The sequence below is a fragment of the Frieseomelitta varia genome, unplaced genomic scaffold (assembly GCF_011392965.1).
Source record: "Frieseomelitta varia isolate USP_RPSP 00005682 unplaced genomic scaffold, Fvar_1.2 scaffold_338, whole genome shotgun sequence".
NCBI lineage: Eukaryota > Metazoa > Arthropoda > Insecta > Hymenoptera > Apidae > Frieseomelitta > Frieseomelitta varia.
The window spans coordinates 327,375-353,064 of record NW_025110077.1 but is presented as its reverse complement, the minus strand read 5'-3'; the positions used below and the strand labels follow the sequence as shown (position 1 = coordinate 353,064).

Genomic DNA, 25,690 nt, shown 5'->3' with positions numbered 1-25,690 from the left:
AAAAAAAAAAAAAAAAAAAAAAAAAAAAGAAGAAATGATTCGACGTTGAGACGCGCGGAGAGATTCAGACCGCGATCAAAGGGTTCTGTCGTTTCTTTTCGCCGCCGACGCCTTCCCCTTTTCTCGTCTTTCTCCTCGAGTCTACCTCCACCTTTAACCCGAACATTTTATCGACGATTTAGCGTCTCTGCGCCGAGGAGGCAAGTTCGCGCGTCGCGAGACTCCTTCCAAGAGAGGAGAGCGACCGTCTTCGTCGAAACGTTTCGTTTGGATGGTCGCGTGTCAACGAACCGAGCGGGCTCATGTTTGCGGGCGTAGCCGCACGAAAATCGAGGAGAGCGCGACGCCAAGGGAGATCGAGCGGAGCGGCCGGTAAAAAAGGGGGAATCTGAGGAAACGTAAATGCCGGCCTCGTGTTTACAGCAGTCGCCGGGGGATAACCTCAAATATTTGGGCTTTTAGGCATGTTTAAAGAGAAAAGACAGAGGCCGACTGCCGCGATGTCGGTGATCGTGAGACACCGAACAGACGGAAACATGAAACGTTTCTGGCCGACCGTAACCCATTTGCCAGCTTCGTTTGTACCTGGACCGCGTACTCTCTTATCTTTCTTTCTTCCTGTCGTCGTCGTTTCTCTGTTTTCCTCTCTTTCTTTCTCTCTCTCTCTACATCTCGCGAGCGCCATTCGGCAAGGCGAGATTTCGCTTCTCGCTAATAAAGATTCTCCAGCTACTCACCGACCGAGGATTAATTAGCACGAGGAAACGGAACGAAGAGCCCCTAAATTAATTTCTAGACGAAAGAGCAAACCGATAGAGCGGAGCACGGCTGCTCGATGAATTCACGCTTCTCACTCGAGCACGATTTTCCCGGTCCTTGGGGTTTTATTGCGCTATCGAGCCGTGAGGGAGTCTCGGGACCAGAGAATACACAAAACGAAAGGGAAGGACTCCGTTGCTCCGAGGAGACAAACGAAAACAGGTTCGATCGCGATGGCTACGACCCCGACCTGCGAGACGCGGACTGCGCTTCTTACGCAACTCCTCGCCCCTCGCTCTTTATCCTTTTTTTATCCCCGTGTCCCTTATCCCCTTATCCCCCAACCGCTGCACCGTTGCGCGTTATTATATATATTATCGTCATCGTTCTCCACCGCCTGCTCTTTTCTTCTCCGTCTCTTCGTTTCCTCTTCATCTCCTCCTCGGCGTCGGCCTTCCTCCTCATTTCGTACAGCGGCGGCCCCATCGTCGTTTTCTGCCGGTTACCGGTGCTTCCATCATTCTCGAGAACGGCCACGCCTGCCCCTCCCTCCGATCCTATCTTCCTCCTTCCCTCTTTTTCTTCCTTTCCTTTCCTCCCCTCGTGCACCGTGTACCCTCCCCTCGTTTAATTATCTCCGCGCTGATTGGTAGCGAGGAATTTCGTGTCGGGTAATTTTGATCCCTTCTCGCCCTTCGTCGCCGGTCGTCCACTGCTTCCTTTCTCTCTCTCTCTCTCTCTCTCTCTCTTCTCTTCTTCCCTCTCCCACCCTCGTGGCCCGCCACCCTTCCTTCTCTAATCTCACGCATTTCCTTCTTCTTCCATCGACGACCTCTTATCTCTTCCCTTCCTCCCTGTTACGCGTTATACCGATTCGAGCCGCCTTCTCTTGGCCCGTTCTCGTGCAATCTTCGTAATATCGTATTCCAGCGACTCGATCCTCTTCTTCCTTTTCTTTTTTTTTTTTTCCTTTCTTTCTTCTTGCGCCTTTGGCCGTTCCTACCTCGTCCCTACCTCGCTACCAATTCCCTGTCCGAGTTCGATGAAATCGCTCCTCGGCTCGTATCTAGAGGGAAGAGAGAGAGAGACCGATCCGGGATGAAACGGGAATGAACGATGAAACTGAATCTCGCAGGGACGTAAGTCGTGCGATAAATCGACGGTGACGGTGCGGAGTGGTGACATAACTCCCGGGCAACGTGGCAAGAGTCAATTAGCCTCGCGACGTCGTGCTGGACGCCTAGGATCGGAGGCCCCGGCGTCGGTTACGATTCGCGACGATCCGTTTTCACCCTAGATTTATACTCGCTGCTCGCTGATTGCGAACCCGACACTGCCACAGAGTGCAGCGTGCTGGTCGGTTATGAACTCGTAATCGATTAACACAGTTGTACGAACCCGATCTTTACAACCGATTCTCAATTCGAACTGTTTGCGTCAGTCATCGAGCTTTTTTAATAACTCACCTCGCTTGGTTGCAAGATCCATCTTCGTGACTTTGCTCAAAACTGTCCACTTTGTGTTGTACGCTCTGGAGGGTTTTCGTTACGTGCGAGTAATAATAATGATTTCCTCCCAACGGCCCATGACCGTTTAAGAGTGAAACTACGTAAGCTGTATCGGGATGCAATCTGTCGAAAATGGTCTCGTTGTGTAATGGTAATAAATAGACTGCGAATTTATAAACAATTTGAAGCTGTAAAAATATACAGAATGTAAACAGTGTGGAGAATAACAATGTAAAATATTTGAAGCACAATATTCACTGCAATATCTAATAATTTTTTATCTCGGTTTCACTTTTTCCATCATCTTGATAATTAAATGACTCTGTTATATGAACAATTTTCAAGGGTCACTTGTAAGGGGGAAGTCTTGCAAATCTATTGCAAATTTAATGAAACATTTCCAACATTTCTACGACATACTGTGTCATGCTCCTTATCTATACTCCTACGTGTGACATTTTTTTTTTTAATTTTTATTTACGAAAAAAGAAAAAGAAGGAGATCGGAGAAATAGTTAAATCCTGCGTATTCATTGAACGGTTGTCGAAGAAGTTAAATGATTTCACAACGAACGGTAAACGATGACATTTGTCGGACGAGATCGATCCATCGGGAACGGGAGGAGATCGAGGCATTCGCGGAACGCGGCGAACAGCGCGAGGAAGCGTGACACAACTTTCGCGTCAACGTTGCATCGATCGCGTTGCTGGCTGCGCTAACGAACGCTGGCTCTTCTCGTGAGCATTCTTAATGGTCGGTTGCTCGTGGCTCTATCAGCGACCGGTGTATTACAACCGTTGATAGTTACGCTATGCTGAACTTAGCGTGTACGGTATTAGCGGCTGCTAATGAAACGCTACCCGTTTATTATCGCAACACGCCCTCTCTCTCTCTCTCTCTCTCTCTCTCTCTTTTTCTCACTCTCCACGAGCCGTGTACGCTTGTCCGATCTGAGTCTAGCATAAATAGTGACATAACTCGTGGCGGTGTACCGCAAGTCAATTAGTTGCACCGTAAAGGATAGTCTTGCGTCTACAAGTAACAGTCAAGGCGATCGCGTCCCCTTTCGACTCTATATCCCCCTTTACGCTAATTAACTTTACGCGTTTCTAGTCCACGTTTGTAGTCCGGTGTGTGTTGCAGGTTCGCAAATTCAAATTCCGTTCCCGAGGGTGACGTCCGCCGTTCTTCAGGCCAAGTAGGATTTCCAACGAGAGACGACGAACCACTCTGTCTGTTTATTCAGTCGCGAGGCGACATCAGTCACATCGTTGTTATTACGCTATCGATCGCGGTGTATCGATTGTCAGCGGTTTGCGGTTTGCGTTTAGTTTACGTCCACCTGACGCGTCAATTACACACGATCGAACCGGTCATCCGGGCTCCTTTCCTCCCACCGAGCTCTTTCGTCTTGCAATCTCTCGCCTACTTGCTACCTTCGACAACGAGGTCGACAAATGAAAACAACCTCGACAGTTGCTGCTAATAATTAATAATATATGGTGTAGGATTCGTGAGAAGAGCGGCACAGGTCATCAGTTTGGATCATTTTGGCCATTTTCTCATCTCGCATTCGTGTACACGTACGTGTTTCGATAGTTCTTGATTTAAGTTTATTACATCTTCACTTTGGATGATTCATTTTTCGTTTTCCAAAAGTGAAACAGCGGTGATAAATTTGTATTTTATAATGTGTATGAACGCTGTACAAGTACGATTATATTGAGTAATCAAATGAGCAGTTCACATATCGCTATAGAAACGTTCGAATATGGATTTTTTTGGGCACTAAGAATTTTAATAATAAATCTTTCTGCACCAGAATATATTTCTTCAGTCATGGGTGATGACAAAATTGCACTCTGCTTAGAACTTTCAGAGCTATAAGTACAGTAGAATAAATTTTCTAGGTTGCAATTTGTAAATTAATAAATAAAATTATTTTTTTTCTTGTATTGCATTAAAAGCTTCTTTATTTATTAACAAGCCTGCACGTACGAGATATAAATTTTGCTCACGATTTTGTAAAGGAAGAACACTGTATTTTGTCACATCTGTTAAACTCAACTCAATGAGTAATGAAATCAATTCGATCACCGAGCTGATACAACAGTACCAACCTTTTCTTTTTGTCTTTTGCGTTCCTTTTGCATAAATCATTCGTGCGATAATCATCCAAAGTGAAAAGGTGTAAATTTAGCCTCAGCATGATTGCGTACATGTGTAATTTCCGGGCTGCTGTGCGTCCGTATCGTTGAGTGCTATCTTAGCCAACGCGTAGACAATCAAGGAATAAAACGAATATTTTGTCTCTCAGACATGTAAATCAGCGTATCTCGAGCTGATACATCGCGCAGCCACCAGGAGTTTTTATAACAATTTCGATTCGAATATTTCAACATTGGCGTTTGCGCTTAACACGAACATTCTACAGCTGCTCTCTCTCCTTGTTTCTTTCTTTGTGTTCGATTCCAAAGCTTATCGGACGAGACCGACTCTAGTCGCCACTGTGTGCCCTTTCAAAGAACGGACAGGCGTGCGCGATAGCCAGCGACGCGATAACTGTAATTAATCCGCGATGTTCTCTAAATTAATTGTGGCTTGATTTATGCGGAGTAACGATCGCGTATAAACATTGTGTCGATCCGAAGAGAATAACGATCCGAGCAAAATTTGCAACTGGCCTCGTCAAGGCCGATACACCTCGACATGCTATTCGAAGACGAGAGCTGGCATGCGAGAGGAACACAGGCAGGAAGAAAACTATTTAAGTGAATGAACAAGTGAGCGAACTTCAATCTAACTTCGGTAACTAATAATTACCCATATAATAAATCGCAATTCCGTCAATATTGTTTAATTATAATCAAAGTCGCGACTCGGATATTGATTAAAGCGATGGTAACGCGTACGCGCGCAGGAGTCTCTCTTCCCTCGTTCCTCGGATTCATTAATTCGCTGAAGGCGTTACCCACGCGCGTGTACTTTCTTTATCTTCGACTACCGTCCAGGGTCGAGACTTCTCGCGCCTTCCAGCACACATCTTTCGCGAGATCTTTCTCATTTCCCGACCTCCTTCGCTTTCTCTTCTTCTCCTTCTGGACGTTCGGGTCGTGCTTGTCCTGAAGCAGAAAGGAACAAAGAAGTAAGTAGAGATATCCGACCGAGGGTGAAAAGAGAGCAAAGGGGAATGAGAATGCCGGTAAAGAGGGAGAATGATAGGGGAGAAGATACCGGCTAGTAAAAGAGCGAGCGAAGGAGAAGAGTGAGAGAGAAAGAGAGAGAGAGAGAAGAAGCGCGTATAGATCCAATCAAGTATAGCCGCTCATAATTCTCTGTTGTAATTATTGCGGAGTCTCGGAGGGCAGCGCTCGGCCAAAGCGATCCTCTTATTTTATTGATTAAATTGCTATTACGTTATATACTCAAGGCACCGTTTCTCTGGCGGGAAACGGCGAAGGGCGGTGGAGGGGGAGGGGTTGGAAGAAGGAGAGGGAGAGGAAAAAAGGATCGAGCGTATCGTGTATGCAACGTGCACGGGCATTATACGGACGCGGTGATACCCGTGGCTGATCCACGGTGCCGGGCCACGACGAGGAGAAGACGAAGACGAAGAAGAAGAAGAAGAAGAAGAAGAAGAAGAAGAAGAAGAAGAAGAAGAAGAAGAAGAAGAAGAAGAAGAAAAGGAGGATGGAAATTCTCATAGAGGCGGGAACGAGGAACCAGATAAATATGTCAGAGCGACCCGGGCAGGGGAACCTCGATCTCCACGGCGAGTCGAGAAGGAACTCTTGTAAAGGATAACCTCGCGAGGTTCTTCGGATAACCTCGCTTTACAAAAGAACAAAACGGTAGGAGGGAGAAAGCGTGGAGGAAGAGGAGGAGGAGGAAGAGCGGCGGTGGGTGGGGGGAAAAGGTGGAAGGAGATGAAGAGAAAGAATAGAGGAGTAGAGGCGTAATCGTTCTCACCTCGGCAAGGTGCGTTTCGTCGGATTCACGGTCTCTCCCGGTTTTCTCTTTCCTCTTCTGGCGTCGCGCGGTCGCGGTCGCGCTCGCTTCCTCCCCTCTGTGCCAGCGAAAGAAAGGTTCAATCGGTGGAAAAAAATATCGTCGCAGGAGAGCACGCAGAAATTCGATATCTCGTCCCAGCCACGGCCAGCTCGCGCCAGTCTATAATTATTCCATCTTCGTCGGTTACCCTCGGTCGTCAGACCCGACGACGAAATCGTTTTCTCTCTCTGTTCCGCCCGTAACGCGCGAATCGAGATTCCCTTCGTCCCTCTACACCAGGGTGAGTGGCCAGGGACACTCCGATCCGCCGGCGTTCTCTCTCTCTCTCTCTTTCTCTCTCTCTCTCTCGACCGATGCAAAACACGTAATCCGATATGTCCTACTAGCGTGCAGATAGAGTCACTCGTTCGTGGCCTCTAGACCTTGCCAGCTTCCCTTTGGCTCCGGGCCGCCTCTCTCGCAACCCTTTCTCGCCGTGTCTTCTTCTCCTGCACTCCACGTTCTCGAATTGCCAGACAAATCGACCGGGTGACAAGTTGTTGGTAAAAAGCTGGTCAACAGACAGAGCCGGTGGTAACGCGTTCGTGAATGAGAGGACGTGGCACGCTGCCGCGAGAAACGTCGCGACGCGAAACGACACGACGCGATAACGTCGCCACGTTACTTCCACGGCGAAACGATCTTGAAGCCGTTCGGCTAGCGGTGGCTCGTTCGCTGACGCGCAACGAGAGAACGAAACGTCGATATAAGGTCCCATTGAAATCAAATCGCACAGATTTCTCCGACACTGTTCTCGCCGACAATATTTCACCGGCTCCAGATTTGCCCGACAACAGTATTAACCGACAATGATACTGACCGATGACGTTATTATGATATTTGTACATCATTGTTTTCCTAATGATAACGCAAGGTTTAGGTTAGGTTTAGTTATATTTTATTTTTAGTTGATAATATCGCTTCTGCAACAACAGTACCATCATTTTCTGGACATGGTCGAGACATTTTCGTATAATCAACTATTTTCACGGTGATTTCAATGTGACCCGTCGAAATACGGTGTATAAGTAAGTTATTCAAGGTTCCCCGGCAAATTGCTGTCGTATCCTTTCCGATTACGCGTAGCACTCGGCGTCTTCTTCCAAGTATATTACATCGTAAAACGTTAATTGACGGTCAAGGTCCGCTTATCGGTAGCGCGAAGGTCGTTTGTTGGCCAGGAATCGGTGGAGAAACGGTCGCGATGTTGCGAGCAGCGCGTGACGCCGCAGGTCGTCGTCGCGGTAGACGCGAGAAGGGGGTTCACGCGAGACAAGAGCCGAAGGAGTCGACCCGTCTAGCCGGAGAACTGGAAGAACTGGCCTGTTGGAGGATTGAGCTCGCGAGGATCGGGTCTTCGTAGCGCGAAGAGAGCGGTCTTGCTAGAAAAATTCGATAAACGGTTTACATCGAGGTGAGGGAGAGAAAGAAAGAGAGAGAGAAAGGGAGAGAACGAGTTCGATCGATGCGGTGTGTTCCACGCGAACCGGTGCTTCTCCTCTGCGCGATAATGACACGGGGCGGTGCCGCCTCGTAAACTATCGCCGAACGAAATTTATGGGGTAAGGTGGATACCTTTTACTTTGCAAACTACCTTCCTACCGCTCTCTCTTTCTCTCTCTTTCTCGTCTACGATACGCACCTACACCTATCGTGCGTGTAACTTGGCTCGGGTTATCGTCCTCCCTAGATGCAACGATCGTGTTTACCGCTCGTCGGTGGAGCAACCGTACAGGCCCGAGAGAGCAAGAGGGAGAGAGAGAGGATGCACCGACCTTCCGATTCGAGGCGTTAAACGGTCGGTATCAGGGACGAACGAATATCCCGCGGAGCGATCGACGCCTCGATACCCAACCGCGAGCATACAATTCCTTCGTTTCTTCGACAGCCCTGCGAGAGAGGCCCTGATTCGCCTCTGTCTCTCGACTCCTCTCGGCGAACCGTTGGGCGAACCACCTCATCCCGTACGGTTAATTGCGCAAAGGATAAAGGGAACGGGCATGGGCAAATGCGACGTCGAGCCGCTCTTTTTTCCCGGGCGTATTAATTTTTGCACGCCAGTTTGAAAGTTCCACGAGAAAATTATTACCTGAACTCGATGGAACGCAGGGGAGATACACCTCTTCCACGAGATAATTTCTTAAACTCATTCCGCGTCAGTCTTCGTCCGGTGTAATCAAGTCGTCATGCTTTAACGTTGCCTATTACGTGTTTCTTTGCCCCGCGTACGGGAAGGGAAACTCTGCGGTTTCGGCAGAAGACGCGTCCCTCTTTCTTTTTTTCGCTCGCGTTCTGTTCCAGTCCGTTCTTGCCAATATCCGAGCTGGACTCTGAAGAACCGTGCGATACCGCGGCGTGCCCGTAAGTGTTTTACAACGACAAGCCGACGCTCGTGCGCACGTATATCGACGACCATAGTACCACCGGAGTCGTTTCACCGCTCGTTTTCAACTTCGGAAAGGCACGTCAACGGCCTCGCTCGGCGGCTCTACCCCGAAGAAGAGTCGTTGTATCGCGCGACTACCGCGTTCGAGAAATGGACGATCGGCAAGGGCGGCGAAGAAATCGAGAGGAAACGAGCTCAGCTCCCCTCCCCCTCCCAGCCCCCCCCCCTGGGTGATGGAAAGAAAGAGAAAAGCAGACTGTGTGTATCGCGTGTCGTGTACACGTGGGATCCGGAGCGAGAAAGCAAGAAAGAAGGGAGAAAGAAGACCTCGTCCATATAATACTCGCGTCTGTATACCGATCGGAGGCCTGGGCTAATCAGACGGACATAATTGATCTCACTTGTGATCTTGAGATTCGAAAGATCGCGGACGGAGAGGGGCTCGAACCAATAATTATTGTTAATACCGGTCGTCCCTCGCCCTTCTACCTGCTGCTGCCACCGCCGTCGGCCGCCGTCGCCACCGTTATCCTATCTCTTTCTCTCCCTTCTTCAATGGCTAGACGTCTCACGCCAGCCAGCGATACGGTCGACGTCTTTGAATTCCCACCTCCTTTTCCTTACGTAGTATACACATACTAAAGAGGCGGCGGCGGTGGCGGTGCGTCCGTGTGCGTCCTCCTGCGTACGTAGGGTACACGCTGTGTTATTCGTCTTGGTCTTTCTCTCCCTTTCGTTCCCGAAGGAACTTTTTCGTGCCTCCCCTCCCCCCCACCCGCCTTATCCACCTCCTCCTGCTTCTTCTCCATCTTCTCTCACCGTGGCTGTACGTCCGCGGCGTTTCAACCTCGTCCTCCGTTCGCGTTTGGGCATCTTTGGGCATTCTTCATCGATCCTTCCTATCAAGAACCGTCCCCTGTTCAGAGCTTTTATTTATATTAATTTCGTGGACTTTTTTGTTGCTTCCCCCCCCCCCCCCCCCGGATGGTTTCGGGGCCTCGATGAAGCGCAGAAAATATGAAATAATAATGATAATAATGAGCCATTTTGCGCGTAATAATATGGTAGGAGCTCGCGCGATTCACCGGGTTAATAACGTCTCGGACGCTATAGGTTGAGGATGTATCACGGTCGTATCCGTTGGATTCGCGCGCGCTCTTTCCTTCGGCCGATCCCTCTCTTCCTCCGCCAGTTTTGTCCTCTACCCTTCTTCCTTTCGACGCTCGCCTCGTTCGCGTTTCCTTCCCGACGCCGGCGGCGATCCCCGCGATTTTCTGTCGTTCCTCTCGTCGATTCGTTCCTCTACCTTTTTTCTTCCTTGGTCGATCGATGAAACCACCGAGGGTCTTCGTCGTCGTTGTCGTCGTCGTCGTCGTTCGTTCCCCCCTCCGGGCCAAAGGAAACGTTGGCAAAAAAATGGGTTAACGAGGCGTTGATCGCGGTCGATTTTAAATAATTGCTCGGGCATCAAGCGGATGCAATTGCATCGGCCGGCTACAAATTACACCGGACGTCCTCCGGATCACGAGTGTCGCCGCTATTTTGCAAATTTTATAGGCGATCGTTCGATCGTACGATCGAAGTTAAGTTAACCGAAGTGGTATCGCCATCGTCGCGCCGGCATCGAGTTGGAGCACGAAATCGGCAGACACGGTGGTACCAATATACGCGACCGATATATAGCAGACTACCCGCGGTCATTTGGCCTCCTGCCGCGCGACCGTCCGAGCCTCGAAGAATTTTATGGCGCGGAATGGGATTTGGGTACACTTAGCAGTCATAAAGCGGCAGAGGTGTAAAGAGCTATCCGCGGCCAACCCTCCTGGACCAAAGTCGGCACCTTTCATCCCGGAGGGGATCGACATTAGGGGTAACGAAGCTTTTACAGGTTGCTCCGCCCTTCTACCACCGGCGAGGATGCGTTTCAATCCATTCTTTCTTTCCCTCTCTCTCTCTCTCTCTCTCTTTCTCTTCTACTCTGTGCTCCAACGTCACCCGATCAATATCTATTTTCAAAGGAAGCGTTTCGTGGCTTGCACGCTCGACTAGTAGCACGGCCGTAGGAATTTACGGCGGCGGGGTGGCGTTCCGGTTCGCGCAACGCGATTACCACGACGACGCGTCCTTCCCTATTAACCAAAAAAACGGCCGTGCAGTAGTGCAGGAGACGAGGCAAGGATAATACATTCGGCATCGATCGGCCGCAAACGTTGAGGTACGCGATCGGGCAAACACAGCAGCGACGACGACGACTACGACGGAGGTGGTGGTGGTCGTTGTGGGAGAAAGAGCTGGTCGAAGGTTACCGCGTCCTCGGCCTTGTTCGGTTCTTGGACGCGAGGGCGCGAGAGAGTGGCTTGTACCTAACACCCAATCAACTTAGATCCGCGGTTCCAGATAAGGTTTCCAGCGCGTCGCGAGCAGAGACCGCGCGTATATGTACATATATATATATATATATATATATATACACACGTCGTCAGCGTCCCGCCAGTTAAAGGCAGCTACGTCGATGGCCAGCACTCGCGGGGGCGGCTTGCGAATACTAAGTCACCGGGTGCAAAATACACCGGGAGGGATTCCCCACCCGGCGGCGCTTCTTCGTGTTCTTCGTCCCTTGCCTCTTTCACCGCCTCCCACTTTTCTTTTTCTTCCTCGGGCATGCATGCACCGGGGTAACGAGCTTTCATTAGCGACGCTGTAGGCTAATGAGCCATGTTAGAGCCACTACGTGGACGGCCTCGAACGTTCGGATCCGCCGCTCTGACTTTGTAGCACAGTGCTCCCTCTTCGCTTTCTCTTCCTTCCTCCACCGACCACCTTCGCGAGATCCTTGTCCCCTTTCCTTTCGTCTTTCTCGCGCCTCCGAAACCGAGTCCGCTTCGTCCGCGGGAAATCACGAACCACGCGGCAACATCTTTCTCGAAGCGAACGCTGCTGGAAAAAATGCCGCTTCCACTATCCCTATCCGAGCGTAAGGGATCAGCAATGTTGAATGCACGCGATCGAGCGGTTTTAATCGTCTTTCTCTTTCCTTCTGTTTCTCTCTTTCTGTCACACGCGAATAGCAAATGAAACGAACGGCTGATCTTTCGTTCGCAGAGAATTAATACCAATCGCTGGGATTAATTTTCGCCGGAAAGCTCGTGGGAAATTTGTCGCGGTGCAGGTCGCGGCCAACGCGATAACGGTTGGCGATTTGTCCGTGAAACGAGGTGGCGCGCGATAAATCCCTGCGCGGGAACGGTGAATTGTGCTTCCGTGCGTATCTAGATACTGTAGAATATGTTTACACGTATATCGATTATTGGCGAGAGAACCGGCACACGGCGTGGCGCGGCGGTCGCGTAACGGTCGCGTTACCAGCTGTAACAGACAGCGTATTGTGTCGTATTTATTACTCGGTGAGCCCTGCCGTGCCGAGTCTACCAAGCTAGCCGTCTCTTATTTTCTCGTTACTCGTTCGCCTCTCTGCACGCATGTTTCGCATAACGACATGTTGCGCATCGTTGCCGGTAATCGCGATGCGAGAGAGCACGGTTTATCGATCGTCGTGGACGGGCAATGGGTCAAGGGAAGAAGCGTTTCTTCCCTATCGCTATCGATCTACGAACAGTGATCTCGATCGGCAGAAGCTGCGATGATCCAGTCCGATTAACGGTGACGGGTGTTCTACCAAGTGGCATCGATCGAGGTGAAATTTTTTTGGTAGTCGTGGAAAGGGACGATGGATTTGAAACATGAAATCGGTGTTGTACTCGTAATTTTTGCACACGATGCGAATATTGTCCAACTATCTAATGTAAATCCTTTATTCTTAACCCTTTTGAAGTACATTTTCTATTTTCAATTGTGTACCACCTAATCATCCTCCAATATCACTTCTCCAACTGATTTACTTTTCAAGTTAGCTCGGAATTTATAAAAGTTGCAATTAACACGAACGTTAAACATTCGTCTCCGAAAGGTTAAAACAGTCTTTCGTTCATTCAGTAATGTTCTAGATATACACAGATCTAAAACGTAAAGAAAAAAAAAAAAAAAAAAAAAAAAAAAAAAAAAAAAAATGATACAAATGTCGTAGAAGATAACGTTACTAATTCGAATTTTATTTTTCTGTTTCAGGTAAGTTGTACTCGTCCGGATAAAGGGGAGAAGAAAAGAAAAGAAGGAAAATGATCGGAGCGACGCGAGGGTATATGACCGATTGGGAGGGGAGAAATCAGAAACACGGACGAGTAAACGATTAGCACGGAATCGCGAGCGGGGATCGCCGTTGCAGCGCAGAGTCGCGACCAGCTCCTAGCAAGGAAGCGCTGGTATTTATGTTAATTACCGTCAACGTTAATTAGAGTCGCGGTGGCCTCGTCGTGCTGCGGTCGCTGGAGGACGGTCGCGGGAGAGAAGGAACGGTAAGAATAACGAGAACTCGACGAGGAAGGCCGGATTCGAGTCCCGAAGACGGGGGAGCGAGACGGGACCAGCGGCCGGGAGAAAAAGAGAAGCGGGACCGGAGAAAGAAACGGGAGGAGAGATCGATCGAAGTTCCTGGCATGAAACTCTTGGTCGCATTGTCTGCCACGGACGATCGGGTTTCGCTTCGCGTATCGATAAGTACCGTAATTCTCGTGGTGGAGCATCTTAATGAGACGAGTCGTTCGTTCCTCTCCTCTCCTCTCCTCTCTCTTTTCATGCCGATCTTTCTCTCTTCTCGAGCTGTACTCTCTTTGTTTTTCTTTTCTTTTTTCGTAACCTCGACTTTCCATCGAGTGGCGCGCGACTTACCAACGAATCCGTCGCTGAAAACGACGACGTTAGCGCCACGCGACCATTTTCTTATACGCAAACGTACGGCTAAGTAGGTACGTGACGGAAGCGTTACAAATAACGAGAAGATGTTAATGGTAGTTGGTGCGCGGCTACCGGAGGGGATATCGTCTCACATAGAGTGCCACTAATTGCCGATCGATAGAAGCGTCGTGTGAGAAGATCGGGTTTTGCGAGAGTTGGCCGAGAGTGTTCCGTGACGGAGCTCATCAGTTTTCGCGGTCGCGTAAAAATCGCTCGGTCGACCGGCAGCATAAAATGTATATACGAGCGAAAAACGTTAGTTGCGTGATGTTGATTACCTGGCAGTGGTGGGAATTTAATGATACTCGTGCAAGAACTGGGATCGTAGGACGCTAACGCGAACGTAAAACGGAGGGTCGCCGAGCAAAAAGTGAGGACAGCGACTGATAACCGTCCGTTTAATCGTACTGGAATCTAGATCTTCGCGAAACTTTCTCGCGATGAAGTCGGAGAAAAACGAGCAAGTCGGTGGAAAAACGAGCGATCCACCGACAGAATTCTCTACCATCGGTTTCCACGTTTCGTATCCACTTATGTATTTAGCGTTAGACGTTCGCGGAGATGTTGCTCGCAGTGATGTTGGCCGAAGAGATTCAAAACACAGCGATACCGTTCGCATATAAAACGTTTCGTATCTACGCTTCGACTGTACATTTATTATATTATTGACTACCGCGCGAAATTTATACTTTCCTAACTTTTACAAGATACACCTATCACGATAAAAGTGCTCTGCATTTTTCACTTTATAGTACTATCCAGTTTAACACTTATTGGTCAATAATGTTTCAAAATATTTCCAAGAATAGAAATACCAGATACTCACGGTTATTGTGGCAGTCATTCACGAAATTTTCTCACAATGAAATCAGAAATGAGCAATTCTTTTGACGGAGTTTTCTCAGCATCACAATACATTATGTATTACAAATGTCGTTTAACACGATGACTATCACGTGAAACTTATGTTTCTAATTTCCACAAGATACACCTATTATAATAAAAATGCATTTTTCAATTTATAGCATTTTATCTACCTCTTTATGTTATCTGACGTTTATCAATAACGTATTTTAAAGTATTTCCACGAACAGAAATGTCAGATATTCACCATCACCGTGGCAGTCTCTCACGATAAAATTAAAAAAAGAAAAACGCGCTAGTTGGAAAGATGAGCAATTCTTCGACGATGAGCAGTTTTCTCTTCAACATCGGTTTCCACGTTTCGCGTTTCGTGCAGCTGTTTCGCGAATTCCATTATCCTTGCGTATATCGCGAGAACTCGTTGCCGAGACTCGAGACGTGGCGGTTTTGGTCGCGTACGAAACGTTCCGTAACCGCGGTCCCCGTGACCGTGTCCGTCTCTCGCTCGTTCTCCTCTTCGCCTTCGGGTAGAGGTACGCAACACCGAGGGCCGCGCAACGCCAAGAGAAAACCAGGAGCGTCCTTCGAAGAAGGCAGCGGGTACGATGACTTTCCAGCGGGGCTACCGGGGGGAGCGGTGAAACCGCTGCCAGTACTGGACGACTGTGTACCAGTCGCGGGACAAACCGACCGACGGACACACGTAGCTACATACGCGGTAACATAGCTATAGAAAGAGATATAGGGACGAGGATGAGGAAGAGGAGGGCGGAGGAGGGGACCGCGGGTGGACAGTTTATGATACGGTACGACTTGAATACTCAAACGTGCCGCTAGTCGTGTCCTCGTCCTCTTGCTTCCTCCTTCGGGGGCTTCGCTTCTCTTTGCACGGCCACGACCTGTCTCTAACCGACTATCTGCATCGCGACTTTAACTTCTCTTCGGTTACGTTGGCCGTCGTCGAAGGGACGAAACCGGCGCGCTGATTCAATGGGGAGGGAGAGAATACGTTCCGACGGACGCGCGCTGGGAAAATCTCCTCTCGCCGCGGAGACAGGAGAGGAGAGGACGATTCGCATCTGCGTATAATTACGCTCGCACCTTTTCTCTCTCGTACGTATGTACGTTACCGCGGATCTTTCCTCTCGCAGCTCGTTCGTGCGAAAGTTTCCAACCGAGCGTTTCCCCGATTAGGGTTATTAGTTCGGCTGGTAAAAAAAAGAAAAGAAAAAAAAAAGAATCTACGCCACGCCCGTGCGTGGATAAACCCGTTTCCAATCCCGACCAGGAACTTGTAATAATCGTGGCCTATTAAGCTGCCCGTTTACGTGGAAAACGGCGGAGCTGCTCGTGAACCCGAGCACCGGGGCCCCCACGGATGTCTCAATATCATCGACTCGACTTCCTATCTCGCGGCATGTGATTATCGCCTGGTTTGTTGGCAACTGCCAGGCCGAAGCACGCGTTTTGCAGCTGGCTAACTGGCTAACTCGAACACGTCTGTGCGCCGGGGCATTCCAGCTGTAACTAATCCTTCCATCGAGCGAGCGCCGTAAATCTTAACGTTTTACGTAGCGAAATCGAAATTTCGAGCGATTTAACGACGCTTGGGCAGTTACCGTTCTATCCTCGTTGTATCGCAGATGACTGACTTGGCTGACTTTTCGAGTAATTCGCCGATTGGCGGGTTAACGGCAGGAAATAACAGGTAGATGGATCCGGGCAAATATATAAATTATGCGGAATTGCTAACTGAACTAACTGGTACGTGAACGCGTATCTACAACATATTTCGCCGACGATCGACGTATGACGGTTCACTTAAACCAAGATTTCGACGTTTCCCAGTAATTGCATCAGAGGATAATTTCATTTTTGAATATCGCGTTTGGGATATGACGTTTTCGCGCCAGGTTCGATGTAGTTTCGAACGTGACCTGAAAGAATCTCTCAATTTCCTCATCTAATGAAAAATATAATGAGATTTAGGTTACGGTGCAATTTGCTACTCGCTCGACTGTGAAAACGATAACTGATTGAATAGCGAATTTAATTAACCGTATTAGTACCTCGAAATTCTTTTGTATATATCATCTCGAACTACAAAGCTACATTAGACGTAGAAATTTTGCTAATCTTTCCAGTAGAAATATTTGGTCCGCGAGAAAAGTCGAAATATTCAAATGTATGAGAAATATTCAAAGTATCAAAGGGAGTCGAAAACACTTAATTGAATAATTGTATTCCGTCTAGTAATTTGAATAACATTGAGAGTTATAATTGCTCAGTCAACTAAATCGCGAGCTACACCTGCTCTCTATGTTTTTCACCGCGACTCGTTCGAAAATGTTCCGCGAGCGATGCTCATTCCGCGCGAATGTGGCGTGGCTTTATCTATCGCGTATCGGAGTTGAATCATGGGTGTCGCAGGATCCGAGACAAGGTTCGGATTGGAGCTCGACGACGGCTACGAGGAAGGAAAGATTCGCGAAGCCAGGAACGTGAATTCCGCGCAATTAATTATCGGGATCGGCTTGGCCGCTTCGCGAAAGGAATCAGAAAGTATCCGGTTACATGGGCTACATCGGTGAGAGAAACGGGAGGAGTGGGAAGTAGATACATCCCAGACGTATTAAAAGTTTTTCGGGGCCCGGTGGAACTGGATAAATTCGTCGCGTCGCGGACGGCATTATCCGACCGTGGATTTACCGATCCTAACGCCTTCGAAGAAAGGGCACAATGACATCGAATCTCCGATATCTTGTCGCTACGAATATTGGTGAAATCGGATCCTATCGAGTTTCTCGATTGAGAGTTTCACTCTCTGATCGCGGAGAGTCGGGAAATCGTCGCCGACGACTTTAAAGCGGGATTTTAAATCGGTAATTGAAATGGTTTTGGAGAAATAACTGTTACGTGGTTTCTGGAATGGAACAGTTGTGAGAATTAGAAGAATGTAACAACGCAGTTTGTATCGGTTTCGGTTTCTGTTCTTTAATATCTGTTCTGTAACGGCTGCGATATGAATCAACAACGGTAGTAAAATCAATTACGGTTCAGGTGATGTATTTAATTCAGTCAATCTGACGAATCTATTCTAAAATTCCCATTGAAAAACTTCATTACCGTGAATTGTTTTCTAAAATTTCGATCCTTTGTAACTTTAGCCGCAGTTTAGCCTCTTGCGCTGGAATAACGTGCAACGCACGTCGAGAATATTTGGTCACAAAATTATATTTTCTCAGTTTTAAGTATATTGAAACATAACCCAGGCGAAACAAATAATAAATTTATCTTCTTCTTAGTAATTTCCAGTAATATCCAGTGATATACCGAATGAATTGAAAAAGAAAACGAATTATTGTATACGGTTTGGTCACTCGTTACGGTCCGTCAACCAATTACCAGCGCAAGAGGTCAATCTTGTAATCGTTTCTTTTAAATCATTGTGACTATTGTAGCCATTGTAGTCGAACAAATTACATCCACCTGCAGATCAATTACGTATCTTAAATAGAATCGAATCGAAAAGTAATAGTTGTTAATAGAAATAATCGAAAAGTAATTATAGAGATAAAATTCGAAGAGCATAGAAACAAAATCGAAGCCGAGCGTGCCGCGCGACGATTACAACGTTATTTCGTGAACCGAAACAGCGACGTCGTCAACCGTTTCCAACCCCTCCCATGTTCGAAACTGAATTATCAAGCTGCGGAGGAGCGCGGAGGCTCGTTGGCGAGCGCTGGAGGTCGCTGGAGGTTACGAGGAGAAGGTGGTGGCTCGGGCGAGAGGTAGGCAGCACGACAAAAGGGGACAAAAGCGTGCAAAGCAAATGAGCGTAAATAACCGCCTACGCCCCGCTGCGAGACGTTCGACACCTTGGTTCGCGAGTGCGTCGGTCCCGATGCCATTATTTCATTAATTAGTGTCACTCGCGGCCAGCCGTAGACACATAAACACGAGAAGTTCTGCGTACGGGCCGTGTTACCGCCACCCGCTTTGTTCACCTCCACCATAAACCCTCCGAGGAGAGGACTCTCCTCTTCCTTCCTTTCTCCCTTTCTCTCTCTCTCTCTCTCTCTCTCTCTCTCTCTCTCTCTCTCTCTTGACCCTGTCTCTCGCTTCGCGGCCGGATATTTCTCCTACATCCTCCTCCATGTACGCACGACCCTTTTCTCCATTTCCCTCTCTCTCTCTCTCTCTCTCTCTCGTCTTCGTTTCTCCTTCGTTGACCCTTTGATCCTGCGTTTCACCGGTTTACCTACCGGCGAGCCGGAACAGCGTGAAAAGCGAAACGCCATCTCGACAAAAATTCGGCGCCAACGTGGACGAGCGTATTTAGACCTCGCGTGGCCGCGATCCCGCTGGCAAAGGAACGCGGAAATTATTCGTCTTTGACCTTTCCCTATCGCGGTATCAAAGTTCCCGATAAGTTTCGCTTATCTGTACATACACACGCTCGATGGAGCTTGGATAGCGTACCAGCCTGGAGAGATGTGAGAGGTATTAGTACGTATAGGTGTATATAGTACGAATAGGTAAAGGACGTTAGATAACAAAGTTCATAGGGAAACGACTCGTGCGCGACTCGATCGAGAGGTTCGTTTCCCTTTTTATTATGTTACTGTCACAACGTTCACTGTTGTAAACTCACTACAAAATTTCAACGCCGCGTCGTGTGATTTCGAAGGCTCTGGACAACAATCGTCCGCTTTGTCTCTTAAGAGAGAACGAGAGAGATAGTCTCGGTGAAACTATCGATAAAATCATCTTGCATGTCGATCTAACTTTCTGTAATTAATTTCGAGGAAAACTGGAAGTTTCAGCCTTCATTTAGAAGCGCGAGTGATGTAGCGATTTAACGCGTTGAACGATCGTGTCAAGCGATCGAATCGATGTGGTTTAATTTTAATTTCATTCACGGATAAAAATCACCCTAGGTAATAATGTAATTATTTTACTTCTTTTAAGAACAGCGTGCTTGAATTATTAAAATAATCGTTTATCGTGGCTAGCCAATTACTTATCCTCTATTCCTCATATTCAACTCGGCTTATTGTCTCTATACACTGCCAATTTTTATTTTCCTCATTTTCAGTTATCTTCTCTGTAATTTTTGTCCTGCACGTCATATACTTGGCATCAAGGACGTGTAAATAAATAATACAAATGGAATTAGTTTAGTAATCCAAAGACGCTGCTTAAAGGAGCAAGAAAAGCAGAAGAAAAGATCAAAGTCTGATCAAGTGAATTTGCTTGTGTATAAATTCTGGCAATCTGTATGAAAAGAAGCTGCGTTAAAGTTGATTAGACTCGAGTGTACTGTTGTTAAGACGAAAGTACAAGCTTATAATTATGATCGTCGATAGACATAAGCGTGGAAACGACAAATGAGAGTTGTCTGTGCAAGCAAGTGCGCGATTAATTAAACAAGGCACATACATGTTTGCGTAAGCACGCTAGTCGCAATCGAGCTATACGTGCAATAAATTCGGTGAATCGATGGCAACCACAAGCAGCTATATTTATAACGTAATTTTAATGGCAACGGCCCTTTTTTCGTTAGGATTCGTCATCGATTTTCGTTCGTCCAGCATCTTTGCATTTATCATCTATTAATTTTGTTCTTGCGCTTAAAGTTTCCCGCTCGAGGTAAACGAGGCGCAGCCTAATCGACTAGTTGCGTACTCGCGAACGTCGGAAAGACCAGCGTGATTGAATCACGGTAGTTATCTCGGCGAGAAAAGAGAAAAGGGCTCGGAGGTTACGAACGTTTCACGGTTGCGTAGTTTGTTCCGAAAGGGAAAAGAGACTTTTTTCTGTATTTTCACGCCTTAACGCGAATTCGTTCGGGAGTTAATTACCGGAGCTCGGTCATCGCACGCTCCTCGATCGTGTTGCCCTTCGGCGGAAATTTCGTTGTAGAAAGTCAAAGTACCCGTTACGAAATCGATTCGAGAGAGAAGAGGAAGAAACAACCTTCGATTATTTTCTAAAATGTTCGTCATGAATGATTATTCTTCGATCCTGTTCGATTTTTAATATTACACGGTCCAGCACTCGAGTTTCCAAGTATTTCGTGTCAGCCGATCCTTATTTATTGCGTTAAATCACCCGATTATCAGACACAAACTCCTTTTTTCTCGAATTCAAGATTGCCTAGAGCTGAAACTGCGGTGGCGCAACAGCTTCTCGATCTCCAAAATCCCCTCGTGGTTGATTGTCTCCGTATCGAGAGGTGAATTCTCCGACAGCCACCTACGCTGTTTCGTGCCTGTAAAATAGACGCTCTGCGACCAGTTGTAATGCAAGTAACAGGGACCTGGCTCATTTGTGTGCGTCCTGGCCGTTTGATTTACCGATCCGTGCACCGGTATTCGTTCCAAACTATCATTCACTCCCCCTCGTACGCGAAAGAGCAGGAAAACAGAAAGCAGGCTCGTAGAAAGTTGAGCTCGTCGGGCGATTCATCTCGCCGATAGATGTAATTCCAGCGTCTCGCGTGCACGCCCCTTTCCACACGGGGAGTACTCTTCGTGGCTTCACGATCACATTCTCGAAATGAAAGGATCGCTCTGTGAATGCTTGGTTTTTCCATGCTCGAGATTTTCACCGGGAATAGGCATTTCTGGAGACAAGAGAAAGGGTTGTGAAACGAGGAAACAGACAGAAAGAGAGATCACGACGCGGAATAAGAAAGCGTCGGCGAGGCTGCCACGCGAGAGGCAGTAGGATCCGCTTGGCAGGCAACATTAATCCAGAAGCCGATATTTTTTCCCCCCGTCGATTGTCCGATCACCGTATTTAGTTTGCCAATTAATACCGCGCGTTCCCAAGGATCTGTCCGACGAGCGAGGAACACCACGACCGCGAACCTGTTATTCTTTCTTTCGTCTGGACGTCAAGAGGAGAAGAGGCAACCGACGTGAGGATTCGTGTGCCCCGTCGGCACCGAGGTACCGATGCATTTATTGAATCGATATCCGGAGTCGTTTCGCAGCGGGCCCCCCCTTTCTCTCTCTCTCTCTCTCTCTCTTTCTCTCTTTCTCTCCGAGGGGCACGTACCGCCTTCGGGCCTCGGGCATTTTTCATCGCGCGCCGACGCACCGTACCTCCGACATTCCTCCCGGCTCGTTGCCTCGCTCCTTTCCGCGTCTCGCTTGCCCGAAACCACCATCTGTGCTTCGGAGAAGGAAATCGAGAAAGAAATAAAATGAAATGAAATGAAAGGAAGAAAGGAAGGAAGGAAGGAAGGAAGGAAGAAGGGAATGGCAAATTTTGAATAGCGGGGAGGAGGCTGCGGATCCTACATCGACGGTTCGATGGTCGACGAAGCGTTATCGAGGGCACCGCACAGAACGATACATGCATTATACGTTGCGCGCGAAAGATACATGGTCGCCGGTGGGTGCAAACGCGGTGTCGGGCTGCGAGAGCGTTCGTCGATGCGAATCCGCGCGATTCCGCCCCGGCCAAAAAGCTTACATCCAGCCACGGAACTCGCAACGGTGTGTATCTCGGGTCGATGCCGATCGACCGACGAATTTCTCGTTAAACGATCGAAATAAATCAGGGTACACCGCGGGTGACTTAATTAGGTGAGCGCCTGTTAAAGGGGAGAACTCGATTACGAGGCTGAGGTGAAAAAAAAGAAGGGTGGGGGAGGGGAGGAGGGCGCATGGTAAGAAGGTATAATATAACCGGTGCGTACGTTGCCGAGTCGATTATTCGGTACACGCCGGACACGCACCGGCTCTCGTCCGGCTCTCTTTGCGTATATTCTTTGCCCCGGTTCGATGAATAATTGCTTTCAGCGGTGTGTAAGTATCCGTTGCGCGAGCTTTGCGCGTCCCGCGGACGCGACGATCGTGATAAATGCCCCCTCGAATCGTAATGCACCACCGATTCTTTAACCAGCTCGCCTTCTTCTCTGGCCTACGATTTCTGGCCCTCTCTTCCCTCCTCGCGAAATAATTTTCGCGTCACTAATGGCCGTTCTTGGCTCTGACGACCAAAAGAGCTAGAGGGGGACATTATTCCGTTCGTTAGCCGCGCGTCGTCGATAATAAACTTATTCTTGTCGATTCATTCGTGACGAGGGCACGCGTAATAGGTACCTCGAGGTAATAGCTACCGTCCCCGCGTGAGTTACGAACGAAGAAACGTCTAGGAAAACGGAGTGCGTAGTTGGCTGACTACTGTCACCAACTATTTAGAAAAACTAGCACCACCGGATTGCCGCGGATTGTGACGAGTTTTACGAGAGTGTCGCTCGTTTCTTTCACTCGTTCGAGTTATCCCGGGAGTAGCGCCACGCCGAGCAATTTGCTTCGCGCCCTTTGGATCCAGCCTCCAAGTTCCGTTCCGTTTCGTTTGTGTTGGATCCTGTTGTCGTTGGCTCGTCTTTCTCATTCGTTAAACTTGCCGATAAAATGAAACGCAAATGGCCTTTTCGACTCCGGTCGATTCAACAGTTTAACTTTCAAAGTCGCATTTTTCTGCAAATCGTTTAAAGTGTAACCCTTCAATAGGTAGTATATTTTCAGCAATATTAATATCATACTTCAGACAGTTTGTTTCCAATACCAAATGTGCCGTATACGTACAAACTTCTTAAAAAGGTAGCGCTACTTTTTTTTGTTGAAAGAAAAAAAGGAGAAAAGAATTACCGGTCCTTTAAATTCAAACGCGACGGTCAGAGGTCGACGAAGGCGCTGATACGATTCCCAGGGAGAAGAGGGCGAACAGCGGGGATCAGGAATAAAGTGGCGGAAGGAAGAACGCAAGGGAATCGATGGTGTCACCGCGGGGGATGCGGCAACGACGCGACGTACTGCTTCGCGACTAATTAATGAACGTTGCTTCCATCGATTTACATTTACCATCTGCCCTCTTCCCTCCTCTCCTCTCGTACTCCCACTCGATACACCGGGCAACAGCACGAACATTGCATCTTCCCTGTGCCATTGCCGACCGAAGGGTGCGAAAGGGTGCAGCTTCGTTAGCGCCTCGAGAACGTTTCACGAATCTACCGAACACGAGCTTGCCGAACGTCACGAGCAACGGCGTAGGCCGGTACACACTCGCGCCAACTACCTATACTATGTCTTGTTTTCGTCGGAGACCCTTCGAGGACCGACATCGTGGAACTATGCCGCCTGATTCGGTACAACCGCGGACACCGATCAGCCGATTCATTATTGGAAAAAAAGAATAAAGACGACTGATTAATTCCCGAGCCGGAAGCTTGTGGAAAAAGGAACGCACCGTCTCACGGTGTTTAATACACAACTGTAATTGTAATTGCGCAAATGAGAAAACAAGTTTGACGAGTTAAAGTTGAATTAAATTGCGACGAAAAGTAGTGGTTGGTTTTTTCCTTTTTTTGGAAATTCGATAATTTTAATTCATCTGATTGCTGAGAATTATGATTTACAGTAATTTATAGTTTTTTCTTTAAGCAACCATCTTATTTTTCTGTATTCTTCTAACTTTGTTCTGAAATATTCTCCAAAAATATTTCAAGTTCACTCGAGTATCAGTTTTCGTCGATCAGTTTTCACAAATAATATTAACTTGAATAGTAATTGATATTAATTACATTTCTCGCGCGTCGCAATTAGCCACTTTGCTACGGATCTCTCACAAAAAAAGAGTTTATAACTTTGGACAATGTAACTCGTAAAATTATTTTACGTGGTTCTCCATGTTACCTGCAGTGCCAATTCCACAAACGCGTAAATATTCACAGTCTAGTCATCGACTGGCAAACATACTACCATCTCCTCGTGACGAGTAAACTTATCATGCACAGCCAACGGAAAGAAATCTGCTTCGTTCGTTTTCTATCGACGTGATCTATAGTTTCTTACGTTGTGACGTCACGAGTTGTCGCAGCCGGATGTAAAGATGGGACGATGGAGAATGAGAACGTGTCCCGTGGATCTGGGAAGCGAAACCACCAGGCGCAGTTTGATTCCTTGGGGTCGTTGAGCGTCGACCGAGCGGGGTAATCGGCTGCGCGTCTCCGTGCAAATAGCATTCAGCCGCGAGGGGAGGGCACTCTAACCGTTCTTGTCTCTGCGCGCTGCATCAAAAAAAGATGCTATTTTATCTCACTCAAGGACCTTTCGAACAGCTCGCAGCTAATTTTGCGGTCGGCTAAACGGCGACGCGAGCAGGGGACCGAGAGAAGAAAGAAACTTCTCCTCTATGTTCCGTGCCGTTCACGTTCGCCTCGGTAACCACAAGAAAATGGAAATTGCTCGACTCGTCCTTCAAGACCTTACGCGAAACTCGTAATACTCGGAATCTGGCTTCTTCCATCCCGCGGACACCTCCGAAGCTCGCTCTATCGTAATCAGCTTGCACGCGTGAAGTTTTTACCTCGACGCGAGCTGCACCGTTATTTTTTTGAACGCCTCCGGGAAGCGGCCAAGTCGAACGAAACCGATAGATCGAGAAAATACCTCTCCGTACTTTCGAATTTCGCGGAATACTCGCGACGTAGCCTTGAAAAAAGCTCGTTTGCGCGAATTGAAAAGACGAGGATCCTTGGGTCCGTTATGAGTTGCCAGTTGCCAGTCCATCTCCGGCGATTCAATCAGAAACCAAGCGATTAAACTCAGTAACTCGAAGGTTTTCAGTGAAGTAGCTGTCAACGAGATTGTAATAATTATGCTTCGGTTTTTTTTAAAAATATTGGGTGTATCGCAAGAATACTGCACCGAAAGGGATATTTATTATTTTTCAAAAATATAGTTGAAATGAATATAAAATATAAAATGTAATTCAACGTATTGTACTTTGTAGGTATGTTGCAGCGATCGACAAATCCTATGTATATTCTTCGTATTTTCATTGCAATCGAGTGCGTACGGCTGATATATACAGGCTGTCTCAACAAACGATTCGTGTTATGCAAATATCCTTTCATTCTCAAAATCTTTAGTTGAAGAGTTTGATCGTTACAGCATAATCATCGTAGCATAAACTGTTTTATCGATTTCAAAGGTTTCGAACAACGAATGAAAATTTCAATGATCGATCTAAATTATCTTCACGACGCGAAAATTGTTCACAGTACAATTCGAATGACTTCGCAAATACACGCCGTTCGTTCATCTTGTTTCCCTGATTTCTATATTAAACGTTACGTATCGAGACGTTTGACATAGGAGTTTCGGAACGGTACGCGCAATCTCGCGTCGTTTTCGGGGGCCGCGCTCCCGCGGCGAGTAACACCGAGCTATTCCGAGTTTTGTTTTTCACC

At 47.7% G+C, this 25,690-nt stretch overlaps 1 protein-coding gene across 2 annotated transcripts in view; it reads left to right on the top strand.

Annotated features, from left to right (window-relative positions):
- Positions 1 to 25,690, top strand: part of LOC122530312 (protein dachsous) — a 281,900-nt gene that overhangs the window by 110,121 nt on the left and 146,089 nt on the right. The window contains exon 1 of one of the 2 annotated variants that reach the window (XM_043657149.1): positions 12,876 to 13,022. The exons of the other annotated variant lie outside the window; for it this stretch is intronic. The gene's annotated coding sequence lies outside the window, so the exon portion shown is untranslated. Of the gene's footprint in view, positions 1 to 12,875; positions 13,023 to 25,690 lie in introns of those variants that run through there. 2 annotated transcript variants of the gene reach the window in all.